The sequence below is a fragment of the Lissotriton vulgaris genome, unplaced genomic scaffold, assembly GCF_964263255.1.
Source record: "Lissotriton vulgaris unplaced genomic scaffold, aLisVul1.2 SCAFFOLD_1540, whole genome shotgun sequence".
Classification (NCBI taxonomy): Eukaryota; Metazoa; Chordata; class Amphibia; order Caudata; family Salamandridae; genus Lissotriton; species Lissotriton vulgaris.
Genome location: NW_028243300.1, coordinates 543,238 through 569,334, shown reverse-complemented (window position 1 = coordinate 569,334; position 26,097 = coordinate 543,238). Strand labels below are relative to the sequence as shown.

The 26,097-nt window shown below is 44.2% G+C and overlaps 1 pseudogene; it reads left to right on the top strand.

Moving 5' to 3' along the window:
- Window positions 1-22,795: 22,795 nt before the first annotated feature.
- On the top strand, window positions 22,796-23,733 carry LOC147668421 (uncharacterized; annotated as a pseudogene).
- Window positions 23,734-26,097: the final 2,364 nt, after the last annotated feature.

Below are 26,097 nucleotides of genomic sequence, written 5' to 3'. Positions count from 1 at the left end.
GTGGGTGAGAGTCAATCTGGCGGTGCTGAGAAAGAAAGGAGAGAGCAAGTACAGCCCACCTCTGCAAGTGGAAGAAGTATACGACAGAGCAGCGTTACTCAGCGACGGGAATGTGTGGTCCCAAGATCTCATGGCAAAAATCCACAAGATCCTACAGTGGCCTACGGAGGAAGGAAGAGCCCTACAAGATCAAGGAGCTAGAGGATGTGAAGGAGTCACTGCAGCAGGTGAAGAATGCCGAAGAGAAGAGGGATTTTATGAGGATGGGAGAGATCAAGATATGCCCGTTGTAGAGGAAACGCAGATTGAGAAGATGGTGACTCCGGAAAGAGCAGAGCAGAGTCCTCAGAGAGATAGTATGGTGAGCCCTGCTGAGAACTGCACTCGAGAAGTCTCCACGCCGGTAAGACGCACACGCCTGGGCAGAGTGGTAGTCAAACCCCATCGTTTCAGAGACTTTGAACTGGGGTAATGTTAAGTCGTGAGGACTTGGTGAACTCATTTCAATGTGTGTAAAAAGGGGAGATATGTAGAGTTGCGCTCTAGTCTTCGAGGGTTGCGTCATGGCGCAACACGCGAAGACACGAATCACGGAGCTATTGCGCATGCACGCTAGTGGAGTGGAGTGTCAGTGCGAAAGCACGCTCGGCGCTCTTCCTGCAAGAGGAGCTAAAATAAAGCGTCTTTCCTCCCATAAGCCTTTGGTCTGCCTCTTTATTGCTCCGCCAATAGGAGCAACATTACAAGTTCCAAACTTTGTTTTTGTATGCACTATGTAAACTTTCAAAAAATAAATATGTTGTGGCCTGTGCAGGATTGTGAGGTACACAAGTTAAGTTTTATAGGGATTCCACTTTGAATGTGAACGGACGGGTTCTGGCAATGACTGATATATCAGTTGCTGCCAGAATCCTAGGAGGACAAGTTGTGTTCATGTCATGGGCACCTTGCATGTGAATAAATCATTTAAGGCAAACACAAGCATATTACTTTTCAGACACTTACCCCTGTCACAGATCTGGGTTGAATCCATCATCATTCTTTAGCTCACTTTGCCACCCCAGTTTACACCCATCCATACATGAATCAGTCTTATTTACAAAATCAACCTGATTGTTTCGGAGATCATCATCACATATTGACAATTAGCGGAAATCACTTGAGCGACCATTCGTCATTCTTTCGGAACATTTGGTCGAAGATCCTGATCTACTTCAAGTTTCCGCATCCAATTGGTTGCCTAATTTTTTAATACGCTGCCTGGCATGAGAATCCCTGTTTTGGGGGAATCTCTTTAAACGTACATGGCAGAGATTGCAGCACATGTGAAGAGAATGGCTCATGGGCAGGCACAAGAATTTTCAAGCTGCTTGTTTATCACAAATATCATTGGATAATGTTGATAGTGAAGACTGCCTGGATTATAATGTGTGTGTGTGCTGTCCATTCTGGATGCAATCAGTGATTGTGGAAACAAATTGTCCTAGGAAAAGTGGTTGGAGGCATGTCAACATGATGAACATTTAAGTGATGCATTTTGTGATGAATGGATGGCCAGAAAGTAGATGTTTATCTGGTGATTAAACTGCATTCTCTAAAATTTCAGAAGAGCTATATATTGTGAATGGTCTGATAATGCTTAAGGAATTATTTATTCCACCTCAAAGTGTGAGACAGAAAATTATATTGTTAGTCCACCAAGGACATTTATGTATTTCTAAAACATGTAAACAAGTGAAAAAGTAGTACTGGTGGCCATCACTAGAAGCTAATTTGAAACACAATATTATGGCTTGAAAGTCTTCTTTCAGACAATCACTGGAAGATTCAACAATCCCCATTACATTCAGTTCCGTTCCCAAGTGCCGCCTAAGATAAAATAGGTTTGGACTTTTCTGGTTTATTTTCTTTACTTCCATGCAAAATGAGGTATCTAATTGTTTGATTGACTACTATATTTTTAAGAATAAAAATTTGGAACTACAATGTCCGCCCACATGGTACAACGAAAGAAGCCCCATTTACATAATTACGGAGATGGAGAGTTTACACTAAATTGTTACCTGAATGGATAAGGGGTAAGACAGAGAGGGAAGTTCTGAAACACTCTAGTGGAAATATACCTTATACTGTAATATTGAAACAAGCTAACATGAAGAAATTCTTTGATGAGAAACACAATTCCCGTGAATGTCATCTCAGCAGTTGGGACTAGGTCATGATTAGAAATCCAAGGAAGATCAGAAAAGGGGGGTCTAAAATGTAGATAATCAAGTTTTGGAAAATGTGCGGATTAATCAACCATCTATTGTTCAATTTTCAGTACTGGGTATGTCTGGTAGGTTCTTTAGGATTGACAAGAAGAATTGTGTCACATGGTGGAAATGGCATGTATATTCAAAGATTCTTTAGTGTATTGAATTATATAATTTTATATAGGCTTAGAAGTTTTTTTATTAAATTCTATAATTGTACATGGGTCATTAACCTTATGCTCATATTGCTATTTATTGTTTTTGAAGTCATTTTGAAGGTATTAGTTTTTTAATTGTTCTTTTGTGTAAAGGGGAAGGCATTTTAGTATTGGGAGGTAAAAAAGTTCCATAGAGATGCCTCTTGGAAGGTGAACTGACTAGGGTTCTGACAGTGACCGGGATGTCAGTTGCTACTATGATTCGAGGAGGGCAGGTTGTGTTTTAGTATTGTGAGGTGCATTGTATCGGAGATCATTATCACAGCCTGTCACATGCTCGAATCTCCCCCATCAAGAATTAATTACAAAGCGTTAACCTTTGATACCAGAGTTAATTCTTGGAGAGTGAAATGAGAGTGTGCGTGACAGGCAACAACATTTCACTTTTGCTTTGTTTTCAGCAGATCATAATTTGACAATCCGAATTGGGTTTCTGTATGCAGGAAATGTGAGGCGGGAGACTAGCCTTGAAATCGGTAGACTCCCACTGGAATCGGGAGGGCTGACATGTATGATAGTGAGAACTTGCTCAGTCTCAAAGGTGTTTACCCCAGTATACTTGTTCAATATATTTCCTTCACAGTTTCTAAAGGTATCACAGCAACCTATATTAGCGAAGCACATACTGCCCGGGCTCATGCTCAATATCGCAGTTCCGCTAAGACATGTTTTACTCCATCCAGTCTTAAGTGACTGTAAATTACGCGATAAATGCAAACTGGATTTATGCAAGTTTATGCTCTGTTATGTAAGGAGCAAAATATACACATAGACACGTGTATACATTCCTTTACTCTCCCTTGCAGAGCAGCAAAACTGACAGGAACATCAACAACCTCAACAAGGTCCACTTGAGTTCTTCCTCAACATTTCATCTCTAAGTTAATATAAGTTTATATATGTGTATTCTGAGCCTTCTACATCCTTCAATTCAGTAATAATCATGCTACAAATACAACAAATCTTACCCCTCTTTTTTATCTAGGAAAAGAACAAAGCATGTAACTATAACTATAGAATGTAATAAGTAAAATTTGTCACACTCTAAAATGATATACTATTTTAGTTACCTGATAGGAATGAAGCAACAACTCATGGCAATAATAAGTTGCACATATTAACATAACTCTCACATATCACATTGATAATCTGGTAACCATGCATGTGGCTTGCAAACCCTTTTCAATGCATGACCTTCAATAAATCTATCCTGGCTTGAATTATCAGAATTTTTTACAGCACCTTGCTCACTTCCAACACACTCAGCTTCAACCATTCCATAATCCAAAATACTCCCAGTATCATTAATTTGTGCTTCTTCTAAACTTCCTTGTTCATTAGCTCCAATTCCTACATCACTTTCCATGATTGTATCATCCCATAAAAATGTTGAATCCATAAACATAGAAATCTTGTCTTTCCTTCTCTCACAACAAACTGCAATATGACTCAAATGCCAACATTTATTGTCTTCCAATTTCACTGAATTCCTCATTACCTAAATCACTTTTAAAGGTTTATTGAATCTACTAACTCCCATAGGATATTGCCAGATGTATTCACTCCCACCCATTGATCAACTTCAATACATGAATCAGCTTATTTTCTTTCTTCTAGTCAGAGTATTCCTCATAATAGACATGTACTTTCCGTATTTTCTGTCTCGCATTTTCTACAGACCAATCTCTGTCCGAACTTCTTTAAAACAACAGTCAGAATTGTATTTTGATCTTGGATAACAACCCCTCATAATCTCACATGGCATAGCTCTAGTGGTATTTCACAGTGTTATTGCACAGTGTAGTTGTATAAGATTACATGGTCTTAAACAATTATGTTTCCTAATCCAAATAATTTCTGTTAGCTAATTGACTAGCACGTTTCAACAATCTATTTAACCTCTGCGCTATTTAATTTGTACTGTGATTATAAAATGGCGTAGGAAAGTGTCTAACACATAACCTTCTAAAAACGCTTTGGCTTTAGTAGACATAAACTGCAATCCATTGTACGTAAGTAAACTTACCGACACAACTTCATCCAGATCAATGTCATCCAGAAATTCCAAAACCTTGTCAGAGTCTGCTTTCCTTACATTTCCTTTCAAAGGATATCCGTTAAATAAATTCATCACCACCAAAACATACTTGTGATCTTCACCAATCGGACCCATAATAGCCATAATAATACACTCCCATGGTGAATCAGGATGGTTAATTTCAGCGGAAGGTGTATTCAATATTTTGAAAAACTCCTAAGCTCCTTCACATTTTCCACACTCTTAGCAAAAATTCAATAGCAACATCCATTTCAGGCCACCAATATAAAATCTTTACTGCTTGCTTCATTTTAACTATACCTAAATGACCTTGATGGCATTGTTGCATTATAGTTAACTTGAATCCACTGATGGAGTTTGTCTCCTAATTCTACCAATGTATGGACTCTCCACAGTAAGTTTATTCCTCATTTACCAAAATAATTTAGCTTACTCATCCAATGTACACTTCTTTTGTCAACCATTCCTAACATACTTACTCACAGTGCACACAACTTTATCACATTCACACTCATTTTCCCAGTCTTCTTTCTTAATTGCAGGATGGCAACTTTGAATAACCAAATCTATTTGAAAATCCTCCCATTCACAGCGCTCAGACTCCACCATTTGTACTGGCATTCTGGATAAAAAATCTGCCACAACCTACTTTAGCCTGGAACATATAACATCTCATACACATAATCCTGTAAATGCATGGACAATCTTGCAAGCCTACCAGAAGCATTGATCAATATTTCGCAGGGGAAGTATTTGATTAGAGAATTTAGATCACACCTAAGCTCAAACGTATACTTCCCCACACAAATGTTCTAAAATGATCCAATGCCCATACCACTGCTAGAGTCTCGCGCTCAATAACAGAGTATTTTTCCTCTGTAGGAAAAAATAATGAACGTGAGGCAAAAGAAATCACTGTAATGGCCGGATTTTCCGTTTAGATGGGATCAGCCCCTAGGGGCCCCTCTAACCCAGCCAGAACGTACTCACCTCCCTCCTTAGAACGTATTCACAATGGATATAGATATATATATGTACAAGTCGTACCTAAGGATGGGGAATAGCAATAAACATGCATAGGTTTTCTACCATATCTTATTCACATCAGTTAGTCTCGCGGCCACTCCGACCCAGACTGATCTACCCCAGGGCAGATATGACACACAATCCGGCGTGTCTACACATGGGCCTGCAGAACCCAATGCTCTCTTTTCCAAACGGTTTACAATCCGGCAAACCTACACGTTGGTAATCCCCCCCAACGCTCTCACTTACACAAGCCACAATCCTGTGGGTATACACGTTGGTAATCCATCCCAACGCTCTCACTAACGCCGTATATCAACGACGACCACATTCCTATGAACACCTATCGGAACGATTTCTCCTTTGTCTACTTGGGATGAAACTATAATAATAGAATTTGGTACGGTTTCCGAATAGTATAATGTACCTCTTATTCTTGGCATCAAAGGTCCACTCGCTCCCTATTTATTTGATCACCACTTACCTGATTGGGGTTACTCATCCATTCATATAAACAACAACCAACTAGAAGCCACGTTTACCAAGATTGAACAAGAATACACGGCACATATCAGTTCACTAAGAACTAGGATATTTATTGTCAATAAACATATAACACAGTACTATGCAACACAGATTATGCAAAGAAAAGGCAAAGATTAGAATGCGCGCTTATTATGGAAAGGGCGGATGTCACCTTATTAATGTGAAGTCGGGACTCGGCAGTCATCTAGGTTCCCTTCTCGTCTCTGTGTCCTGGCTCGTCTCGCAGTCACACCCCAGCCGTCACAAGTACACGTCTGCACCGCTAGGCTCAGTCTCGTCTGCTTCCCTCCAGGCCACTGGAACCTTGCTGGTTATTAGCTACCGTATCTCTCTCTCTCTCTCTGTTTCAGTGCGCTCCGCGCAAATTCTCCTTCAGTCTTTCTCAGAGAGTCTCGGTCTTAAATCCTTCTCGGACTTCAAAGATGGCGACTGTCCGCCATGAAATAATTAATGGCAGATATGCTAACGGCTAGATGCCGCCTACGAACTGACTCTCGACTGACTAACACCCTCGCTAATATCAAAGCCTGTTCCTTCATGGAAAGCTACGGCCAGTAACCTGCCGCCCACCAAATTCTTGTACCTCCCCGTACCAAGGACACGTTCCCAGCCGGCCGGCCTGAAGTTGTGTCTTCGGAGTGGAGAAAAATACATTCCTTCGATAAGCGCCAGCCTGAGCCGGTTCTCTCCAAGCGAACAACAGCTTAAAACTAAAACATTACACTTGACCTAGAAGGCCTCTCGAGCTACCAGGCAGAGGGCAAGATGGAGTCTGTCTCGTTTAAGGCCTACAGGGCCCACAATACGCATAACTCCATGGAATATATCCTAACACGTTAGCAAAAGGGCATATCATGATTAATACTTATATATCTATCCCCTAGCTTGAATTCATAAGCCCTACTCTAAAGAAAAGGGACACGAAAATACTCTGCTATATAAAAGACAGGGATCCTATCTATAGTCCTAATCCCTATGCTATAAGGGTGATAGACTGGAGTCACTCTCCATCATTCTCCCTCTTAAAGGGGCCAAAAAAGGTCAGCCATTACAATCACCCACTCTCATCCTTACTCATCTTTCTGGCTTAATACCACACCCAGTCTTAAATTACTAGCATCCTTTGTTATGATATTAAAAGCCAGATGTACAACCCTAAATTGCATGCGCAAACGGGTTTGCGATCCGTTTGCGCATGCAAAATGGCCCAGGGCCATGTACAATTACTAAATAGCGAGTCGCAATTTATTTGCAACTCGCTGTTTAGGAATTGCGAGTCTTCCACTACACACATGTTAGACCTGGCACCTTGGCGTGAGTCTCCCTTCCACTTTTTGCTGATGTGCCTCCGATGTTTTGCTGGTTTTCCGATACTCAGGGCACTGCGCCACGGCTGACCCGTGCCACAGTGCAAGTGCTCCCTACTGTAAATTGTACATGCGATTGGTATCCATGATTGGTTCATTGGATTTACTGTTAGTCCCTAGTAACGTGCACTAGGAGTGCCGGGGCTTGTAGATGCCAATACTGCTGGTGGGCCTGCAGCGCTGGTTGCGCCACCCACCGAAGCAGCCGTAAAGATGTGTCTGGGAACTGCGACCGCAGAACCCGCGTGCGGTCTCGTACTGTCACGCTAGCTGGGCAAGTGCACCCACTTGCCAGCCCCCGAACCTTCCCTTGACTACATATTAGTCACCCCTATGGTAGGCCTGCGGGCAGGGTGCGTTGTAGGCGTAAGGTAGGACAAGCCCTGATGTGTGTGGCATGTCCTAGTAGTGACTTACAACCAAAACCGTATTTCACTATTGAAGGCTACCTGCTCCAGTAGGCCAGACTGAGCTGCTGGAATTATTACACCCTATAATCCCAGCAGGCTCAAGGAGCATGGTAGCGAGTCGTGTTTAGTATGCCTGAACTCAGGATGATAAAATATTTCTTTTAGTAAAGTTTATTTTAGTATCCTGGGTTTGCAAATGCTACTTTTAGAAAGTTAGCCTTTGCTTGCCTAACCATTTCAGCCCGCCTCTGCTGGTATGTGTATCTGACTGTCTGGGACGTGTGAGTGACAGGGCTGGGGGGATGACAGGTGGTGAATGCGCAGATTACACCTTAGTGGGAGGTAGGAGTGCCTCTTGACTCGAACTGTAGCTGTGCTCTGCCACCACAATGCTGGCTCCACCCTCCTGGGGAGCGACTGATGACTCAGCCGGCACCTGGCCCAGGAAGGGCGAAGCCCCCATCAACAAGGTACTCTGGCAGCCCCTGCCCGCACAATGCTGGCTCCACCTCCTGTGGGGCGTCTGATGCGCCTGCCCCTCACACTGAAAGCAGAAGCCGGAGTACACCCACCAGGGTACTCAAGGACTGAGAGTGGCTATGCAAAGGCCCCCCTGGCCTGCGAGAACAAAAGAAATGCCATATAAAAGAAGGAGCCCTGCTCCTTGGAAATTAGATCCGGTTTGGGCTACAGAAGGAACTCTGCCCGACGAGAAGGACCGTGAAGGACAAGGAAGGGTGCTGTCCCTTGCCTGTGTCTGGTGCCTTGCTGCCGAAGGAGAGGAAAAAGGAAAGACTACGAGAAGACTTTTGCTTTACAAGACTTTGTGCCAAACTCTGCTAAAAGATCTCCAAGGGCTTGCAAACTGAACTTGCCCCCTGACCAGCGCCCCAGGACCAGTGGGCGCTACACCCTGAAGAAAGCAACTGTGTGTACTGCTTATCGCTGCAGTACCGACGGAGGAATCTCCTCCAAGGCAACGACATCCACCTGACCACCGTGACCGGGGCCCAAAGCAACAGCGAAAGCAAAGTGAGGACCAGCCGCCGCTAGCCCGAACACCGTGACCGCAACTGCACCGGGAGCCCGAGAGCAAAGCGAAGGAGGACCCGTCCGGTCCGAGCTCTCGAGTTGACTGTGCCACGAGCAGCCAATCCACTTGCAAAGACGGACAGTTGCCCTGTGAGAGTCCACTAGGTCGGTACCTTGCCCGACAGCTCAGCTGTGAGCGCACAGCTGCACCGGCACCTGGCTGGGTACGTCCTGCACTTGGGGACCGTACTGCCACTTGCCGCCACCACGCAGCCGACGCCTCCAGGGTCGGAGCGGACGACGAGGAAAGGACCCTGCCGCCACAGAACACCGCTGCCCCGGATGACCCGTGAACTGCTCGGCTGAGAGCCGCAACGAACAGCGACCCCGGGAAGGCAACGCGACGTGGGACAGATCCCCTGGAAGCCGCCGGCTCCACAAGAACTTTGTTGAACTGGGCAGAAGGCCCTAAAGAACTCTTATTGCTAGAAAGAACTGTGGCAACCTGAACTAAGTAACTTGGAACCGCTATTTGAAAGTCTGATAACTGTATTCTTAAGCCTGCTTAAAATCTATATAAAGATATATATTTTTACAGAATACAGTCTGGTCTCATTGTGTGGTGGGATGGTTGTGACGGTGTAATATTGCAGGTGTTTAACCCTATGTGCCCCAAAGATTAGCCTACGACTGCTTAAGCCACACTACCTAGAGGGTAAGCAGAGGTTGTCTGGAAGGTAACCCTCAGCCCTGACGAGGAAGAGAGAGTCCCTGCTTGTCGCTAGTGTTGCACTGCGCCAACTAGAGCCTCCCCCTTCCTACAACACTTATCTTGTGAATCCTTATTCTTGCAGACTTTTGAAACATGGTCTATAACACCATAGGCACTACAACATAGTTTTACAGCACCACAATTGTTGGAATAAGCTAAATGGCTGCAACTATCACAACTCTAGCATCTAAGTGAATCTCCCTTAGACACTTTTGCATTCCTGCTGTTAAATCCTTTAACTTCTTTCTTAACATTAAAAAGCAGTCTTTGTACAGTTTGTTTGAGCATCAGCCTTAATGGCGTTAGCATTTCTGCTCGATAATTCAGCCTTCCATACAATACCTAAAATGCCCTTAAAATTCGAATCACCACTTGCCCAAAGCTTTTCCTGATTACTAGGATCTTTAACATGCATTATTACTTGATCTCTAATAAGTTCCTCTTGTAGTTCTCCAAATTTACAATCCAAAGCTAACTTAGTTAAGACATTCACATTTTCATCTATTTTTTTTGCCCATACAATTTCCTTTGAAAATAATTATGCCTAGTTATACCTATACACACTTTAGATGCAACATATGTGTCAAGGTCATTTAAAGCATCATCAAATACATTTACATACCCAGTGCCTCCTTGTTTCCATGCTTTAGAATACATTTCCAACCCTTTTGTACCCATGGAATGTAACAAAATTCTTCTCTTTTGCTCTTTTGACAATTTGTTCTCCTCATCAATCAACACTATGTAGTTAAAACAAATATTCCTTCCACTCAATCCATGAACAGTTCAATGAAAATTCCTTTGGTGGATTTATTTGTAAAACTTATGTTGTCATGCTGGAAGCTAGCATGGCTTATTTCTGTGACAGTTGTCATCAGGAATACAACTGGACTACTCACAGTCCATTCTTCACCGCACTATGCTGTTACTTATTTTAAACATTCCAAACCCTGTGTAAAGGTACTATAATTTAAGTATTTCAATACAACATGCAGCAGAATCAAATGTATTCTTGTTATCCAGGTATGTTTCCCACAATTTACTGGGCTTCCCACCTTATCTGAGGTGTGTGCAGCAACGTTAAATATTTGGAACTGCACTTCAAATGGTGCTCAATATGCAGACTCTTCACATTAACTGCAACAATCCAACATGGCCACCACGTAAGGTTATGTTTTGACCTCCGCACGATCAGCATGCATCCCTGAAAGCAGTGTGGTTCTTACTGACGTCCGAATCCACAACTCCTGCACAATCACACAGGATCAATTCTACGATCCACGCGAGTGCAATTTCTCCGCTCTGTGAGTCTTATAAAATACTCACCCGCCATACTGATAAAATAATATTAACACTGCCCGTAATGTTTATAAATACCTTGTATATCCACCACCTGTCAGAGTGCAAGCATGTATCTTGTTTACCCTCTTGATCACACTAGAGCTGCGTAATTCTGCTCCACTCTTACACATCACAAAAACATTGTTTTTACATATACTCACCCATATACTTTGTGTGCCTAATTGTATTAACATGGAGTGAAGCATTCAAATGTACTCCTGATGTGTATTCACTGTAGAAAACTAGAGACTCATGAACATGTGCACATTATTGTTTAGCTTAATCAAAGAAATATTATAGTTCTCATTTATTTTTATACTTATGTCTCATGTCTTATTGCATTTATTTGAAGCATATTGCATATGTAAAACCATGAATGCATTATTAATTTAGCAGTTATTGTGAATTTATACATGCATCTATAGGAATGTATTCAAAGTGCCCATTGAAAATGCTTAACTAAAGTTAGCTTGACTAGGTCTTCATTTCCCTACACGAAATGCATTTTTCCTTGCTCTGCATATTAATTTCCTTTGCAGGTGGGTATTTAGGGTTACATAGCTAGATAAAGGAGTATTTTGTATTAGAGATAGTGAGGCCTGAAAAGAGAAATCTTGGCAAGAACAGGATGATTTAATGAGAAGCAGAAGCCTTCTATTCATTGTGTATCAGGATCAGAGGGATAGCCAAGGTTATCGTGGCTATCCAAGGTCTGTGGGATGGGAAAGTCTGGAAATGTTGTCATTTCATAATGAGAAGTTTAACACCATTGGTCCCTGGAGAGGTGGAGAGAGATATCGTTACTGTGGAGTATTTGTGTGCTTAATTAATGTATGTTCAGTTGGAGTTTGGGTAGATCTCTTTGGATTTTGAGGGGTGCAGGCCTTGGTGCTTCTTTTCTACTTGGCAGTGTGGCTTTCTGCTAAACACTTGTTTCCTTTTAGAAGGATTCTACTAAAATCGTCACTATGCTGACAGTCACCTTCCCATTTTCCTGTACTTTTTGAGACTTTTTCCTATGACCCATTTGCATTCATTTTTCAGACCTTCCAGGATTACGCGATTTCGCGGTTTGCCATGAAATCGGCACTTTTGTAAAAATGCGCGATTTTTTCAAAAGTGCCAGGGAAATTGAAGGAATGCAAAGGTTAAAGTTGTACATTTCTATGGTAGAGGAAAACATTCTTTTCCCCCCAGTCTCACATTTCTAACAATCACCAGCAACAGGCGTGCGTGTGGTGACGCGTTTGTTTTTGTTTGTTTGAATAGCTGTTTTTTTTTTTCAGATCATTAAAATGGACAAGCCCCTCTACAGCCATGCATTTGTCAGGACTACAAATAAAGCTATGCACTGTGGCAGGGCTGAAAACAAAGTCATGCACATGGATAGTAGTACGCATGAGGCCAAACACTGAGGCAGGAGTACACTTAAAGCTGTGCACTGAATCAGGAGTACATATGAAGACAAGAGGTAAGGTAGGAATACACATAAAGACATGCACTGAGGCAGGAGCATATGTTTAGCTCAGCTGAAGATAAGCACTGAGACACGAGTACCTATGAAGTAACGCATCGAGACAGGAGTACATTTTAAACGATGTACCATGCCAAGAGTACATGTGAAATTAAGCAGAGGAACAGAAGTATATGTGAAACCATGCTCTTAGGCAGCCATCCACTGAGGAAGCAGTACAAGTGAAGCCATGCAGTGAGGCAGGAGCACATGTGACACTATGAACTGAGGCAGGAGTACATATGAAGCCATGCACTGTACTGATGCAGGAGTAAATGTGAAGCTATGCATGAGGCAGGAGTACACATGAACCATGGAGTGAGGCAGAAGTACATGTGAAGCTGGTCACTTAGGCAGAAGTATACGTGAAGCCATTCAGTGAGGCAGGAGTACATGTGAAGCTATGACCTGATGCAGTACATTTGAAGCCACGTACTGCACTGATGCAGGAGTTCATGTGAAGACTGGCAATGGACTGATGCAGGAGTACATGTGCAGCTATGCACTGATGCAGGAGTAAACATAAACCCATGCAGTGAGGCAGAAGTACACGTGAAACTATGACCTGAGGCAGGAGTACATAAAAAACCATGCACTGCACTGATGCAGGGTCACATGTGAAGCTATGCACTGGGACTGGTCACACAAGCAGTGAGGCAGGAGTACACATGAAACTATGAACTGAGGCAGGAGTACATTTGAAGCCATGCACTGCACTGATGCAGGAGGGCATGTGAAGCTATGTACTGGGGTAGGAGGTCACGCAAACCCATGCAGTGAGGCAGGAGTACACGTGAAACTATGACCTGAGGCAGGAGTACATTTGAAGCCATGCACTGCACTGATGCAGGAGTGCATGTGAAGCTATGCACTGGGGCAGGAGGTCACGCAAATCCATGCAGTGAGGCATGTGGATTGCAGGTGAAGCTATGAACTGAGGCAGGTGTAAAATTGAAGGCATGCAGTGATGTAGGACTACACGTAGTAGTAATGCAATGCACTAAATCAGTGCTCAGAGCAATGCATGCACAGTACATTAAAAACACAGAACCTCTAGATCCTAATTAGCAAATATTGAAGATTTGCTGGCTCTTTTGCTACTTTTTAAGTCAGGTTTTGTCCATCATGTTCAATAAATTGAAACTAAAGATGAGGAGAAAGGCGTACTGAGCCACCGAACAACTAATAGAGATAACACTGTCAGGGACTTCAGGTGTTACATTTAGGGAAGTCTCTAGTAATGTTTTATCATAAGAAGCGGTTCTATCATCCATGCCCTCAGGGAAGAATGCAACGAGTCAATGTTGACTTCACATGAAATAAATACATCTATTAGAGAACACATCTCACATATCTTATCACCTTATACCTGGGTACTGGTTAAACTAAGCACAGGGACACATTTGACAAGGAACGTAAAACATGCATTGAAAATGCGATAGGTCTCGCCTTTGATTAAGTTAAAGACATTTGCTTTGCTAATGGTATTCTATTTCAAAGCAAATGGCTTTAACTTAATCAAAGGCGAGACCTATTGCATTTTTAATGCTTGTTTAATTGTTTGATGTCACAACAGGCGAGCCCGCAGACGGGGTGCTTTTTCAATTGCTTGACGTCACAACAGGCGAGCCCACAGACTGGGTGCTATTTCAGTTGTTTGACGTCACAAAAGGTGAGCTTGCAGACTGTGTGCCTTTTCAATGTCACGGACCTCTAAACAGACCCTCCAGGATTTCGCAGTTTCGCGATTTTGCGGTTTGTCCCGAAATCTGCACTTTTGTAAAAATGCCGCGATTTTTACAAAAGTGCCCCCAAAATCTGCACTTTTGTAAAAATGCCACGATTTTTTCAAAAGTGCCAGGGAAATTGAAGAAAAGCAAAGGTTAAAGTTGTACATTTCTATGGTTATTGTAATTATTCACTTGCCTGCATGGATGTTACAATATTACAAGCAGTGAAAAATGTTGTTTTCTCACCAGGGCACATAGCTCTTTAAAACTCATAAATAAAGAGGATAGCAGTTAATACGTAAAGCAAGAGGGAAGAAAGCAAGAGGAGAAATCCGTGTACCAATCTGTGAACTATTGCATATCCCGCTGCGAACAATATATCAAAGAAAAAAATCCATAGTTATGAGATTTTCTGTACATATTATCGCTGGATATGATAGTTCCGCTAAAAGAAGCTGTTTCACGACTCAATTCATCTCACTTTTTGTTTATTTGCTGACAGACAAAACAGTATTATTAGAAGCAAAACAGGAAGTAGCAGCTGTGCCACATGGCTGCCATATTTTTAAGGTAAAAAAAAAATCCCTCCTCCCAGCATCACATGTGATTGCCCCTTCTCATTACCCGCTGATGAATATGCGAAGAGTTACCTCTCACCATGACACAGCCTTTAGCATCACCCCGGGTTTGCTTGATCTCCCCCAAACTGCCACCCATTGTCTGCAACTGTTAATTAATGTCATAAATAAATTTAAGTTAAAAAAAAAAGCGTTATATTTAAGCCCTCGAAAATAATGGAAGGCCCTGCCTTTTGTAGATAGTTTAAAATCATTCACATTACTAGCACATTTTAGGAAGTCTGCATATTACAAAGAAAGCTTTGGTCACAAGCGAGATCAAGGCTCAGCAGCCGATGAGGATTTCACTGCACTGTGAAGAGGCTGAAGACACTAAGGCCCATGTAGGTGGCTCGGCTTGGCAGTTGGTAATGGCACAATGACTCAATGGCATTGTGAATTAATGAGGTAGTCAGGCCCCACGCATGGCAGTTGGTAAATGCATTTTTGATGGGCTTCTCAGAACCTATACTAAAGCAAATGGAGGATTGCATTTCCCAGGGATAACAGCCTTCACCTGTGGGCTGCTTCCTCTGTTCCATATCCCAGGTTGCCTACTTCAAAGTGGAATACTCTGCTAAAACAATTTCCATTGATTTAAGGCTGAAAATGAATGATTATGATTAAAATAAAGTGCCGCACATATGCCGCTAAATTGCCATATTTGTGCCGCTAAATTTGCTAATCCATGCCGTTATATCCTGGGGGGTCTGTTTGAGGAAGGAGGAGTGGAGTTTCTTAAAGGAACACCAGTTCCTAATTCTTGGCATCTGTACTGTTCTGATTGTCATTATTGTATGCTTTATACAATTAAGTCAGAATGTGCTTCGATGCCTTAATTTGCTTGTCGTAATGCTTTACATTTTTAACATGTTCTTGATTTTTGCATTCACTGGAATGATTATTTACTTGCAACAAACCCACTTAACTTTAGTTACCAATTCCTGGTCCTTATTCTGTGGCCAAATGATTTACACAAACTTTAAAATATTTATTTGAGGGGAGGAGCCGCGCCAGCGACCAAGATGGCCGCTTGAGCATTGGCTCCGCCGGCTGCCACATCCTGACTTGCCATCCGGTACATCATCCTGAGCCCCGTCCCTACCATCGGGTGGGGGACCGGCACCTGAGCCACTGGGCGAAATTTGGAACGATTTGGGCGCTCTGATGACTTAAATCCATCGTCTGGAACTTTTGGGCCTTTAGGGTGTGCCACCGGGACCCTGCGTGTGGCACTGCCCGCTTTGGAGTTTAACAACAACGGCGAGTGGAACCGGAAGTGCGCAGTGGCACTCGATCCACGGAAGTTGTGTCGCATCTGCGGGGCCTGCGGGTTCCCCTCTCAAACTAGTCTACGCAGTGCACCCCTGCCAGTACGGAGCAACCCGCGATTGCATCGATTGACTTTGCGAAACATTGGCCTAGCTCGGTTGGCGAAGTTGGTGCCCACATAGAAATTGATAATGGCGGCGAGGGGGGACCCCGAAAAGCTACCTCGAAAACATCGAGGACTACCAGACCGGTTCAGTCCAATAGACTGGAAAAGTATAGTTTCTCGAAGGGCTCCCCGGTGGACGAGAGACGCGCTCAAGTGAGTGGCCAGGAGGGTGGCCCATCTGGGGCGGACCCGACACTGAAAGACTTGATGGCAGCGATCACTGGGATCCAGTCTTCCCTCGGTAGGATGGACTCCAAATTGGACACAGTGACTATTGAGGTGGGCTTAATCCGAGCTGACCTAACTAAAACCACGGAGAAGGTCAAATCACTCGAGATCAAAACATCAAGTCTCACGGACGATGTGTCGGAACTCCAGCGAGAGGTGAGAGATCTGAAGGTGTCCTTGACTCAATTTGCCCGTAAGCTGGACGAATATGAAGGACGTGCGAGGCGCAATAACGTCTGCATTCTTGGCGTATCGGAGAGGTCGGAGGGACAGGCCCCGGATCTGTTCGTGGAGGAGTAACTTTTTCACTGTGGAAAAGGCCCACAGAGTCCCCGGTGGACGCCCGAAGGCGGGGGCGCCTCCTCGTCCTATCATTGTCCGCATTTTGAACTTTCGGGACCGATACACTATTCTGCAGCTTGCAAGATCCTCTGGACCTTTGGCATACGAGAACGCGTCCTTGCTTTTTTTCCCTGACTTTACCCAGGCAGTCCAGAAACAACAAACGGGGTCTTAATGACAATATCCCATGGAACTCTGTATTCAAATAGCATCACTGCCTGCTAATACCCACCCCTCCCCAACAGAAGCCCCGCCATGCATACTTTCGATATGCACTTGTCAACCATAACATTTATCCCTTACCAATCATACGCAGCATCTTGGCGTCCATGAGAATCCCCACAACGGAGCACCCCTAATATCACAGGGATCCTAGTGACTTCCCGCTCCGTTCCCCTACCCAATTAGTACAAGTGTTTGGACATATTCTTGTCCCGATACGTTGGTGTCACCCAAGTACTTTTCTATCCCTATGTCCTATCCCACGTACGCATGCGCTGCTTACAATGGTCTCCATGCCAACCCACTCCCTCACGGGCAACCGTGTGAAAGGACGCATGCGCAGCCCCGCCCGATCTCAATGCCCATACGCATGCGCAGCTTCTAATGATCTCCATGCCTACCCACCCCCTCACGGGCCGCCGTAGCGACCACGTGACCTACCCCGGAAGCATGCTAGCAGTTATATACTATCCGCGCTCGCCCATTCATTGTAACCGAGCGGCGGAAGGTAGACGTAGGTGAATTGCCTTTCCTTACGAGTACCAACTGTAAGTAGATTTTCCTTCCATACAGGTTCCACCCTGGGTCTGACCACTCTAATCAGTACGTAGGCGAGCTTCCATATACTTACTACTGTGATATATGTCTTTCCACATAGAATATGTTGCTACGAGTGAAGCACCTACCCCCTGCTCGCTGAAGTCCAACTAGAGTATTACTCCAGTAAGCCCATTTTTTGACATGTCACGTTCTGTGACAAACTCCGTGTTATATGTTTGTGTGAGTCTAGTTTGTCTTTTGTGTACACCACTCATCCCTATTAGGATACGTTTGAGCCCACAAGCAACGCAAGGCAACTTTCTGGCGCAGTGCAATTCACGCCGGTAAAAATATGAGCACTATAGTCCAGTGAACTCAATTTAGACGTCGCAGCATGCAGATTCAGGCACGCACAAAGGACGCCGATTACTATCTGTGAAATGACCATAGGTATACCATGCAGTAGCGCTCACTCTCACGATATGAGCACGCTCCCACCCCATAAGTAGACACGCCCTCTACTCTTGAAGGCACTTTTCTTCCAGCCACCACCGTGGAAAGCAAGCACAACTGCACATTTTTAAGCACCTAATTTCTGCGCTTCGTTACAGGATAGTAATTACTTCCTTTGCTTATTTTCCTTCCCTAGGTTTTTGCTGGCACCCTACATTTTAGGAGTGTCTTCCCAGAGGAATATTTTCATCTGGATGACCAAGGATTTAGGACAGGGTGCGTCTTTTAGGGGACCCACACCTCCCACTTCCTTGTTTTGGTCCTGAAGAATACCGGGGATCACCCCAATTGGTAGAAACATGTTGACCAACACATAGCAGAGATACGTAGGTCGTAACTCCCCTCCCAGTATCTCACCCTTATTTTTTAACATTGTCCAGTTATCTTTTTTATTAAAATCTATACGAAATATTAACCAGGACAATTTTAACATTCACACTTTTTTTGTCTGCAACCCACACTTCACTACCTGCTCCACTGCAACTCAGGTGTTGAAGCACACCCAAGTGACGCTAGGCCACTTGGGTGGGCCCCGATGATGAAGCAAGTCACCACTAGGTGGTGAGTGAGGGGTTTACTAACAAAGGAACAGTGTTTCCTAGTCTGGAAAAGCCTTCATCTCCCTCATCGGGTGATACTCCTTCTATTGTTCATTATAAAGTCCAGAAACAACGGCAGGGTTTCATGGATATTATAAGACGGCTGCGCGCCTCGGAAATCAAGTACTCTATGCTGTTCCCTGCCTGCCTCTGGATAGGACGCAACGGCAAAGTTTGGTTCTTTGATCATCCCGATGCTGCAGCGGACTAACTGGATCGAGTCCAGGGGCCGGACACGGAGGGGGACACCCCGATGGACAATGAGGAACAATGATCCCTTTTTGATCGTGTCAGTTGACTATGGTGGCGGGGGCGCTGGTTTGATCGGAGCAATCTCTTTTTCCCCACTGACGTTGCTAATATTTTTGGGGTTTTCCGTATGTGACATTGTTGATGGGGTTTGTATGGGGGTTGGGATGGTGGAGGTTGGTGGCCTGTTGTAAGGTCCTCCTCCGTTTTCTACGTTTAGATTTCGTAGTTAGATCTGGGGAGACAGGCACACTGCTAGTTGGGGATGTGCAAAAGTTGCATGCAGAGGTGCAGGGTGGGGGGTTGGGGTTTTTTTTGTTTTATGACCAGTGCTCGCAATGGAGTGCCCGTTCTCAGTTGGAACGTGAATGGCTTGGGAGACAAGATCAAACTGGCCCTGGTGGGGCAGCTGATCAGGCGCCGGTCACCGGATGTGGTGTTACTCCAGGAGACTCATCTTATGGGAAAGCGATGTATGGCGTCACATAGAGGAGAGTATAAACTGGTTGCACATGCCGATTTTACCTCGGGCTCCAGAGGGGTGGGGATTCTAGTCAAAAATTCCTTTCCGCTCACCATACAAGCTACCTGGTCTGATAATAGTGGCCGCTATGTCGGCATCTCGGGACTCTGGGAGGGCAGAACATCATGTTCCTCTCTGTATATGTTCCCCCCGCACTGCAGACAGACACCTTTCATGATCTGAGCAGGGTGTTCTTGTCGCTGCCCATTTGCATCATGGTAATAGGGGGTGATTTCAATGCTGTTATGGATGGCGAGTTGGATAGGTACCCCTCCCGTGTGTTACTGCCCTCTCGCAGATGGTTGTCGGATTTGGTCTCCGGAACAGGTATGGTTGATGGGTGGAGACTCCGGCACCCCGGTGACTTGGAGTACACACATGTGTGAGCAGCACACCACTCTTTCTCTAGAATCGATCATGTGTTAATGCCTGCGTCGCAGACGATGTTTGTCCAGGAAGTACGTCATTTGGCCAGAGGAGTGTCTGATCACTCGCCGATTTGGCTGCAACTGAAAGTCGGACCAAGTAATGTGGCTAGGGTTGCCCCAATTAGCGCGTGGCGGTTGAGAGACCCCTCTACCAAAAAAGAGCTGGTGCCTGCAACTGATAGCTACTTCCGAGAGAACGCAGGGACGGTTGACTCTGACTGCTCTCTCTGGGAGGCCTACAAAACTGTAGTCAGGGGGGAGGCTCTCTCCCTAATCTCGGGGCAGAAGAAGAAGAGTAGGGCGGAAATTGACAGGATCGAGGAGGAGCTATCGGCTTTGGAAAGGGAGGTCTCCACCACTGGGGACCCGGGGGATATACACCGCCTCGGTCTCCTTCGAGATGAGTACAAACGTCTGGCGCACGATGGGGCGAGGGAACAACACATTAACACCCAAAGTAGAATTTATGAACACGGTGATAAGGCCGGGAAACTTATTGCTTGGTTGGAGGAGGGTGACTGGGGATGGCGTCTGGTACCAGAGCTGCAGATTGCGGGCTTCGGGGCCACGACGGATCCACAGCTCATAGTGGACGAGTTTGCCGTTATTATGAGGAGGTCTATACTTCGGTGGGGTCGTTCACGGTGGAAGAGAATGCGGAGGTCATTCGAGACATTCCAATGCCAATTTTATCGTCCGAGAATAGGGAGTTTTTGGATTCTGTCATAACAAATGACGAGGTCGCGATGGCTATCCGGGGGGTTCACTCCGGGAAAGCCTCGGGCCCGAACGGTATTCCCGTTGAACTTTATAAATTTCATGCAGACCGCCTGGCTCCGTTCCTGAAGGATATGTATCTCGAGAGCAGGGAAAATGGCGTACTCCCTTATGACCAACGTATCACTAATATTATAGTGATCTATAAAGATGGCAAGCCTCGTTTGGATTGCTCCTCCTACCGCCCAATTTCTCCCTTAAATGCGAAGCCTAAGGTTCTGGCCAACCTGCTCGCGAATCGGCTGGTGAAGGTCATATCTGAGCAGGTGCACCCGGACCAGTCCGGCTTCATGCCGCGCGGCAACACCACTCTTAATCTTCGTAGACTCCATGGGGTGGTGGCGGGTTCCGCTCGCATTCATGAGCCAGCGGTGCTTTTGTCGTTGGACGCCACTGTGGCGTTCGACAGAGTGGAATGGTTTTATCTTTTTGCGGTGCTGGAGAAACTCGGGTTTGGCACGGAATTTATACGATAGCTCCGTCTCCTGTACTCAGCTCCGTTGGCCCGGGTTGTGGTGAACAATCACAAGACTTTCGGCTTGGGAGGGGCACCCGGCAGAGGTGTCCCCTCTCGCCACTCTTGTTTGCCCTGGCCATGGAGCCGCTTGCGGCTTGGGTACGATGGGATAGATCAATTAAAGGGTTACGTTGGACTCCGGAGTGGGAGGACAAAAATTTCGCTCTATGCGGACGATATCCCTATGTATTTGACCTCCCCCCGGCAGTCCCTAATTGTTTTTATGGATATCTTGGTGATATCTTGGTGATCTATGAGAGATATTCGGCTTTCGCCATTAATTGGAAGAAGTCGGTCCTCTTTGTGTTGAGCGGTGACCCCCCTAGAGTACTAGAGAATTGTCCGGTAAAAGTAGAACTGATGGGTTTCCGCTACCTTGGAGTTTACATCTCTCGGGATCCTAAGATGTCATTCAAGTTGTCTCTAACTTAGCATGAAAGCGACTTAATTACAAGTCGCTTTCATGCTGAGTTAGAGACAACTTGAATGGCAGGTACTAGACCATTAATCTAACGTATGCGTAAATACTGGTCTTTTCGTTGTTCTTCGCGCCCATCGTACTCCTAAAATATGAGAAAATATGATATAATATGATATAAAATGTTTTCTTTGGTGCATGTATGACAATGGTGTATTTTCAACACTTACAATTGTAATCCAATGTGACACTCATTGATAAATACACCATTCCAAAATGGCCGCCCCATTAACCATGAGTAAGAACAAGCCAGAATACGTGTACTTTCTCACTGTTTATTAGACTTTTCCATTGTTTGTGTTTATTTAAACAAGCATAATGTCGTGTTGGGTAACGTGTGAACAAGACACATTTGGTGTCAAAACGCGTAACGTTTTCTGTGAATAAACAAATCTGAGCATCTTTACTACCGAGTGCGCGTGGTGCTTTCAAGCACACTGTGGATTTAAAATGAATCTTTCGGCACATGGGTATGCCGAATAAACGCGCCACCTGACTATGGGAGCAGGATCCCGGAAGGACCCTTCTTTTTGACCAGACTGACTTGTTACGAGGGATCCAGAGCCGGCCGTGTTACAAAGTGGATTCCACACACGAGAAAACCAGGATCGGAAGTGACGCCTTGACCCCGAAGGGTAAGCCTTCCTTTGTTTTTTCCTCTGTGTCTCTCGGAGCAAGCCAACGCAGGAGTGCGGCGGCCTCTCAGGTCGAGTACAGAGGTTTACGGGGAGTGTGCTGAGTCGGGGCAGGCGGGCACAAGACGGCAACACAGCATAATACTAAATACACGCACTTCAATGTGTGATTTGAATGACTTTGTCCGAAACTCTTCTCAACGTCGTCCTGGAGTGTAATAAATACGGCATCAGGAACCGCAGATCACAGGCGGGGTAGTATCGATATGCGAAACTTAGAGCTTTGACTTTATCTACACGCATACCATGTGGTATGGAGTACCGCGATATTCTCAGTAGAACCTAACACAAAGTAAACAGTTGAAACAGCAGTCAGTACAGATATTCAAGATATCAACAGGTGGGGATCCACACACCATCATGGATGAGGAAGGGGAGAGAAGAAGCGAGGCAGCGTCATTATTTGCCAGAGCTCCAGGTAAAGGAGGACCCAATGTATCATCACAGGGTAAAACTACAAGTGATCCCTTAAATGAACAACTACGCAATTATGAAAGACTTAAAAAACAAGAAAGTGCCAAATGGTGGGAGGCAACATCGCTACAGGACTATGTGGACAAAGAAATGGTGCCAAGAGGCCTAAGAATCTATATCACACCGTCCCATGAGTCATTGAACACTAAAATGTTGGAGGAATGGTCGCAAAATTCCGCTAATAGTTCTAAAAATATGTTGTGCATATTAATTAAATATGCATGGGAGGATCGGGATGTAAACCTACAGCAATTGAAAGAATTGGAGGATGAATTTTTGAAAAGTAGCGAACAAGAGACAATAAAAAAATTCAAAGAAGAGCTAAAAGGCAGACTAAAGAAACACGAGGAAGACATTAAATACCGCAAAAAAAGAAAACTACACTGCGATTGCGGAGATTATGATAGTGGGCGCATCCTGACATATAGTCCCAAGTATGATTACTTATACAACCAACAATATACTACAACAAGCAAACAGAATCAGACCTACACGGAAAGCGACCAAACAGGAGTGAATCTAACAAGTGGCTCTGAAACTGACACTTCTCAACAAACTACAAGCACAATCTCTGTGGTCGATATCACCAAGAAACCGGCAAGTTTTTACAGGAATTCCGAGTCCTAAGAACACGTCGCAAAAAAGAAGCAGACATGTTACATCAACCGGAATCCAAACAGAATCCAACACGAGGACGGCCAAGGGGAAGAGCAAGAGGCAGGGGAGATCGCAACAGAGACGACTCAAGCTCCAGCAGAGGAGAAGAAAAGAACAGCAGAAAACCAATGGGAACCAAACGTGGGGGTTACAAAAAAAGAAAATAAAGATGGATGAACTGACGGTAAATAAAACAATAATAAATCTTTCATCAAGAACACTAACGTTTAAAGGAAAACAAACCCTTTGTTTGGGACTCACGTTGTGCCCCACTGAACTCTTCGATTACGTAGACACAAGGGTTGACATTTTCAAATTCATTAGGAAACTAAAACTGTCAAAATGGCACTCACTAGTGAAAAAGAAACCAGTGACAAACCCAGATGAAACCGTGAGTGCACCGGAACTTACAGTTGGGGATGTGGATATGTTACAAACTGTTTACTCCCTAGGTGGCTTAGCCTCTGACAATGAACTGGATCAAGAGGTTGTGGGAGTGAGAGAGACAAGAACTGATAGGGCTGCTAACACTTCTTTTAAGCCAAAATCAGTATTCGATCCTACCCTTCCTCACGACTCGATTGATACCTTTCATGAGGTGGTGACTAGAGAACTTACTAAATTGAAACACACCCGCCCCAAACAAAGAAGAGGAGACACCAATCTGACTAAAGGAGAGATGGATTTTATTTTCTCTTTAGCAGCTGATAAAGCTGTTATCTTGAGACCCTCAGATAATGTAGGAAATATTGTGCTGTGGGGTAGAGAATTGTATATAAAAGAAGCATTGTTTCAACTAGACGGGGGAAAGTTCTACTGTAAAATCAGCATGAATGAATACAATACAAGCATTACAGAAACATGGGAACAACTCACTGAATGGCACAATGAGGGATTACTTTCATGGCACAAATTCTGTTTTCTTAAGAAAGATTACCCTAAACTACCCATTTTCTACCTTCTACCGAAGGTTCACAAAAACCCAAGAGAACCTCCAGGGAGACCTATTTTCTCTTCCATAGGTAATATCAATGAAAACCTGTCCAAATACATTGATCATTTTCTTAGGGATTTTGTATGTCAACTACCTTCCTATACTAAGGACACTACAGACTTCTTAAATAAACTTGAAAGCATCCAGTGGTCAGAGGGCTCTCTGCTTATCACTATGGATGTGAGTGCCCTCCAAGGGATGGAAGCTAGTTATTACTTCCTTAAAAAGAGGGAAATAGGCTATCGAGAACACACCAACATGATAATACAAATGATGAAATTATGTTTAAGAGATAATATTTTCATGTTTGATGGGTCAATTTACAAACAAACCCGTGGCGCGGCTATGGGTTCTGCCTTTGCGCCTAGCTTCGCGAACCTCTTTGTGGGCAAATGGGAAGAGGAGCTTAGAAATGAGGATATTTTGACAGAAGATTTTGCTAAGGTACAAACTTGGATCAGATATATTGACGATCTGTTTATAGTATGGTGTGGTACAAAAGAGGAAGCGATTATTTTCATTGAAAAACTTAACAGGAATATATATAACATACAGCTCACCTACACTATAAGCTAAGATCATGTAGAATTCCTGGACACAGAGATAAATGTGGTCGATGGTAGACTCATCTCTAGTTTACATAGAAAAGAGACGGCTGGGAATAGTCTCCTCCACGCCCTGAGTGCCCATTCAGACCCCCTGAAATGGAGCATCCCCTATAGGGAACTACTCAGAGCTAAAAGAAATTGTAGTGACAAAGATGGGTTTGTTTTAGAACAAGAACGTATGCTATCTAGATTTCGGGAAAGAGGTTACCCCGAATGGGTGTTGACGAAAGCTGTGAGAAAAGCTGCAGAAGTAGAGAGATCAGAAACCTTAACCTCTAAATCCAACATAGATAGTGAGACCAACACAACCAGAATTATAACTACTTTTCATCAGAGATAAGAAAAAGTCAGCAAAATTCTAGTGGATAACTGGAATATCCTACAGTCAGACAACATAATAGGACCAGAGCTGAATGAAAGACCCCAAATCACCTATAGAAGGGGGAGGAATCTCAGAGATATCTTGGTGAAAGGTGATATTTCTGACAATAAAAAACATGTGCAGGACCTCAAAGGGTTTTACCCATGCGGACATTGCCGGGCTTGTAAATCAAGCTACATGGTAAAAGAAGTTAATATTCCTGGATACATAGAAAAACGCAAAATCAAACAATTTCTTACATGCAATACAAGTTTTGTTATATATGTACTCGAGTGTCCATGCAAAATGAGATACGTGGGCAGCACAACCTGTATGGCTAAAAAGTGGATACAGGAACATCTGAGAGCTATAACTAATGTGGATGCCCACTACCCAGTTGCTAGACATTTTCAGGAGTTCCACCAATCTAATACCTCTCTGCTAAGATACTTTGCAGTTGAACAAGTTAATGTAGGCAGAAGAGGAGGCAATCGGGTTCTAGCACTAAGAAAGAGAGAATCCAAATGGATCATGGAGTTAGAGAGCAGATTCCCTGGGGGTAACAATT